Source organism: Myotis yumanensis, unplaced genomic scaffold, assembly GCF_028538775.1.
Source record: "Myotis yumanensis isolate MYYU_CA2020_CCGP unplaced genomic scaffold, mMyoYum1.0.hap1 SCAF_20, whole genome shotgun sequence".
In the NCBI taxonomy this organism is placed as follows: domain Eukaryota; kingdom Metazoa; phylum Chordata; class Mammalia; order Chiroptera; family Vespertilionidae; genus Myotis; species Myotis yumanensis.
In genome coordinates this window covers 14,763,070-14,769,069 of record NW_027223771.1, presented here as the reverse complement: position 1 = coordinate 14,769,069, position 6,000 = coordinate 14,763,070, and the positions used below count along the sequence as shown (strand labels likewise).

Below are 6,000 nucleotides of genomic sequence, written 5' to 3'. Positions count from 1 at the left end.
ACAAGTGAATCTAAAAATCAAGTGAATAAATAATCTGATGAACAGAATAAACTGGTGAATATAATAGAATCAGGGGACATAGAAAGGGAATGGACTGACTATTTTCGGCGGGGGGTGGGGGGGGATGGGTGTGGAGGTGCTGGAAGAGACTGGATAAAAATCATACACCAATGGATGAGGACAGTGGAGGGGAGGGGGGTAAGGGCAGAGGGTGGGGTGGGAACGGGATGGAGGGGAGCTATGGGGGGAAAAAGAGGAACAACTGTAATAATCTGAACAATAAAGATTTAATTTTTAAAAAAGAATAATTGATTTTAAATGTACATTTAAAAAATATATTCACCCCAGGATATTTTTCTTTTCTTTTTTTTCAAAAAAGGCACAAATACGGTTTTATTTTAGCAATATGTTGCAATTTAAAATGACACTTAAGCACTTGTTTTAGAATATGCATTTTCTCTAAATGCTTTATAAAGGCAAAACTCTGTTCAAAAGACCATATAATCATGGTCTACAGGTATGCAACGTAGACAATTTCCAAGAACGTCTCGGGCCCCCAACACTCTGGGAGAACATGGTGGCTGCAAAGAACGAAGAATGCAATTCTGCAATGCCAGGCGTGGGGCAGGGGTCCGCAGTGGCACAGCCCGGTGCAGACACGCCAGGTAAATGCACCTGCAGGTACCTGCTCTGACAGCACTGTCCTGAACTGGTGATGCTTTTGGCAAGAAGTGCATTGTCCTGCTTACTAATTTCTAAAACCTCAAGCTTTTACTTTCCAGCTTGTGGAAAAACTAATTAATAGTTTATTGCAATTGTCAGACTTTGTCAAAGTGTTCATTTGTTCCTTTAACAGAGGAAATGATGAGAGACCATTTTTCCCACAGGTTAAGAATGATATATAACATCTGATTCAATGATGTCACCAGCATTCAGGCAAGAATTTCATCCAGGGGCATTAGTCCTTTGTTAGAACAAACTCAGGATCTCTGACACTCCTTTTTCCGAACCTTTGATTTTGGTGCGTTTGGATTTTCTTGTTTGTAGAAGTTCTTTAACATTTCCACTGCTTCCTCAGCCCGATACCCCGGAATGCACTGAAACGGTCTCCCAGTATTTGGTAAATCAGCAGAGGCAATATCTAGAACAGAGACACAACCACCAAAACGTTCATTCTGACAGCCATACACAACCAGCGGGATTTTCATGAGGCGGAGGGCAGCTGCGCACATGATGCACGGCTCCACCGTGACGTACAGCACCGTGCGCTCGAACACCGCCGAGAGGCTCCGGCTGCTCCCCTGGCACCAGGCTAGGGCCTGGTCGATGGCCACCATTTCTGCATGTCGAGTAGCATTTTTGGTTTGGTTAACTTCATTCCTTCCTTTCCCCACAACTTCATTGTTGTAGACCATAAGGCAGCCAACAGGAACTTCAATATTTTCTAGGGCTTCTTTGGCCATTTGCATGGCCTCCTCCATCCACTTTTTGATCTCCTCCGCTGACACCGAGCACCCGCCGCTGGTAGCTGGCGTGGATGCCTCCTTTGCTTCCATACCGCGCTGGGGCGGCAGCGAGCTCCAGGATATTTTTCCATTAAGTTTTTAGAGAGGGTAGAAGTGAGGTGGTAAGAAAGAGAGAAACATCGATGTGGGAGAGACACATCCATTAGTTGCCTCCTGCATGCATGCATGCTGATGGAGCCCAGGAATCAAGCCTGCAACCAAGTTACATGCCCTTGACAGTAATTTAACTCCAGACCTTTCAATGCCCAAGTCAACACTCTATCCATGGCGCCAAACCGGATAGGGATAAAATGTGTATTTTTTAATGTACACTTTTGATTTTTCCATATATGCCTGCATCCCTGCAACCAAGGTCCTCTTGCCCTTATCAGTGCTTCTTCCATGGCATATAAAATAACTGATGCAAGGGCATATTTTGCCCTTGTAATAGTTTACTTGAAATATATTCATATAAATACATTTTTTTTTCATGCACAAAGCATTTTATTGTATTTAAAAATTTTTATATGCGATATTATTTTGTATTAGTTTCAGGTGTACAGCATAGTGGTTAGACAACCACACACCCTATAATACCCACGATTCCTTTTATTTATTTTTATTTATTTATATTTTTAAAATATATTTTATTGATTTTTTACAGAGAGGGAAGGAGAGGGATAGTTAGAAACATCGATGAAAGAGAAACATCGATCAGCTGCCTCCATAAATACAACATTTATGAAACCACATGAATCCTATTCTAGCCTTCCATCATTGTCTATAGTCATGGTGGTTCATGGTGGTCCAAACTTAGGGAAGGGGGCACCAACCACCACGCACCCTCCCAACGTGATATCATGTTGAGACCAATCCTCTCCTTCTGGAAAAGCTGGTATTGCTATTCCATGGAATGTTCTTACCATTGTTGAAAATGCTGTGTATTTTCTTTTATTTTTTAAATATATTTTTATTGGTTTCAGAGAGGGAGAGGGAGAGAAGAAACATCAATGATGACAGAGAATCATTGATCAGCTGTCTCCTGCACGCCCCACACTGGGGATCAAGCCCACAATCCAGGCATGTGCCCTGACAGGGAATTAAACCTGTGACCCTTGCCGAAACCGGTTTGGCTCAGTGGATAGAGCATCGGCTTGCGGACTGAAAGGTCCCAGGTTCGATTCCGGTCAAGGGCATGTACCTGGGTTGCGGGCACATCCCCAGTAGGAGATGTGCAGGAGGCAGCTGATCGATGTTTCTCTCTCATCAATGTTTCTAACTCTCTATCTCTCTCCCTTCCTCTCTGTAAAAAATCAATAAAATATATTTAAAAAAAAAACAACAACAAAAAAACCCTGTGACCCTTCAGTCCTCAGGCCAATGCTCTATCCACTGAGCCAAATCAGGTAGGTAATGCTGTGTATTTTCAATGGAATGTTCTTTCCATTGAAAACACACAGCACCATTTCCTAGAGAATCCATTATACCTCCAGGACTGGCTATGGCAGGGGTGTGCAGGGACGGGGAGGCTTTATTTTTAATAAAATCAAAGTGGAAAATTCCCCCCAAAATGCAAAATCAGAGCTTCTAGCCATACTACTATGCCTCAGGGGTGTGAGTGTTCTGGCTAGAGGCAGGACTTTGCAAAGGTGAATTGAAGTGTGGGCGCAAAGCATCATGGGCTTCTCCCAGATACAGAAGGAGGTGCAGCTGCAGTGAGCCAGGTGCCTGGGGGATGGAGAGGAGCAGGCTGGAGAGACCTCTGGATGGAGACAGAAGAACCCTGGCCAGCTCCTGTCAGGCAGACACAGAACCCAATCCCTCCCAGGACCTTCCCTGGGGCTTCTCTCTGCCAACTCCTGGAGAGGACATAGTGAGCCCAGCTGCAGGGGGAATATCCCAGGAAAAGGCAAGAAATAGTGAGGAGGGGTTGGCTATGCAGGCAGAGGAACCCATCTCAGGGTAGCAGGGGTGGATGGCTCTTTTTTATATATAACTAGTGGCCCAGTGCATGAAATTCATGCACGGGGGTGGGGGGTGCTCAGCCCGGCCTGCACCCTCTCCAATCTGGGACCCCTCGGGGAATGTCTGACTGCCGGTTTAGGCCCAATCCCACAGAGACCGCTGATCTGCCTGCCTGATCACCCCTAACCACTCTGCTTGCCAGCCTGCTCGCCCCCAACTGCTACTCCCACCGCTGGCCTGATCGTCCCCAACTGCCCTCCCCTCCCCTTCTGGTCTGATCACTCCTAACCACCTCTGCCTTGGCTCCACCACCATGGCTTTGTCCAAAAGGACATCCAAAAGGTCTCCCAATCTAATTAGCATATTACCCTTTTATTAGTATAGATCAGCCGTGGGCAAACTACGGCCCACGGGCCGGATCCGGCCCGTTTGAAATGAATAAAACTAAAAAAAAAAAAAAAAGACCGTACCCTTTTATGTAATGATGTTTACTTTGAATTTATATTAGTTCACACAAACACTCCATCCATGCTTTTGTTCCGGCCCTCCGGTCCAGTTTAAGAATCCATTGTGGCCCTCGAGTTAAAAAGTTTGCCCACCCCTGGTATAGATCCTCACACGAGGATATTTCTCCATTGATTTTTAGTCAGAGTGGAAGAGTGGGGTTGGAGAAAGAGGGAGGGAGGGCGGGGGGGGAGGGAGGGAGGAAGAGAGAGAGAGCGAGAGAGCGAGAGAGCGAGAGAGAGAAAGAAACGAAAGAAAGAAAGAAAGAAAGAAAGAAAGAAAGAAAGAAAGAAAGAAAGAGAGAAAGAAAGAAAGAGAGAAAGAAAGAACATGGAAAAGAGAAACATGGAATAGAGACACATTAACTGGAGAACTTCTGCATGAGCCCAATAGTGTCCGGGAAATAAACCTGCAACCCATGTACATGCCCTTGACAGGGAATCTAATTTTCCACTCTTCAGATGTTTCTGCTGATGCCTTTACCATTGAGACACACTGTCTAGGCCAGGATGAATGTTTACCCAGTAAGGAAAGACGAGGACCACTTTCTCTCTCTAGATTGACAAATATCTACAACCTCTTCCAGTGGCTAAACTTTAAGACACTTGCAGCCCAGGAGAGGACCACCTGGCTCAGCAGCCTGCTTCCCCTCCTGCTGGGCAGATAGGGAATCAGCCTCTGTAGAGACAGCTCCTCTCCCTCCCTGGGCAGGGCAATGGCTAGAACACTTCATTACAGTGGACGAGGTTGGCCCTGCCTGGGACACATGTTTTCTTGAGCACATGCTGACTCCCAGAACATTACCCCCAGGGAACTTATGCAGCAGAGCTTGCTCCACTTCCCACTAACCATGGCCCCAAAGAACAGAGCGGCCACCAGGCTTCACTGGGACTAGAGAGGGCCTCAGAGCCACACACATGGCCCAGCACCAACTCTCCGTGGCAACTGCCCTGGGCTTTTTTCTGCCCACACCCACCTGCCCAGCAGCCACTGCTACTCCCAGCCTTGACACCTGAGAGGAATCTGGGCTTCTCAACCCCTGAATCCAAATTAGCTCAGGCTCAACCACTGGCTGGAAGGGGCAGAGACAAGGAGCATGTCCAGGCCCAGAGCTTTTCCCAGCCCCTCAGGTTTTAGTCTTAGGGAGCACAAGTGTCATCATCCCCTGTGAGTGACTGTGCAGCTCAGCACCAGTTCCCTAACAGCCACACTGACAGCAGGAGCATCTCCCCTCCTGTTCTCCCCCTTACTGTGTGCTCTGTCCTCAAGGGAAGCCTGGCTGCTGTTTCATCACTAGGTATCTCATCTGTGCTGATGTTTACATGTTTTAATTAATTGGATGAGAAAAAAACTAAGACCTTGATTTGAGAATGAGAAAAATTTGGAGAGAAACATCGATTTGTCATTCCACTAATTTGTACATTCATTGTTTGATTCTTCTATGTGCCCTGACCCAGAATGCACCTTGTAATCTAGGTGTTATTGAGACAATACTCTGAGTTACTTTATCAGAGCCCCAAATATCTGTAGTTTTAAGAAAAATCACCTGAGAATAGATAGATACAATGACCATCATGATTACAAATAGTAATGGAAGGCTAGAATAGGATACATGGCTTTCCTAAGTGTTTTTTTTAATATGGACATATTTGAAATAAGGTGGTACAACGGCGGATTATATTCTTGATGAGTAATTTTTTATGCTGAGGAAGCCCTGAAAAAGGCAGGAGGAATTTAGTTTAAAAGATGCAGACATGTATGGAAACATCAAACAAATATGTAAATACCTGATATAGTTTGGTGGGTGTCACTCGGTGTTTTGAGTGTTGACATATAAACCAGGAGGTCATGGTTCCATTCCTGGCCATGGAATGTTCTCAGGCTGCAGGCTCCATATCAGTAGGGGGCATGCAGGAGGCAACCGATCAATGAGTCTCTCTCACCATTGATGTTTCTATCCCTCCCTCTCTGAAAGCAATAAAAATACAGTGGGGCCTTGACTTACGAGTTTAATTTGTTCCGAGAC

General features: G+C 45.6%; 1 pseudogene; it reads right to left on the bottom strand.

Moving 5' to 3' along the window:
* Positions 1-348: 348 nt before the first annotated feature.
* LOC138998302 (tRNA-specific adenosine deaminase 2 pseudogene) lies at positions 349-1,732 on the bottom strand (annotated as a pseudogene).
* Between the last annotated feature and the right edge of the window lie 4,268 nt (positions 1,733-6,000).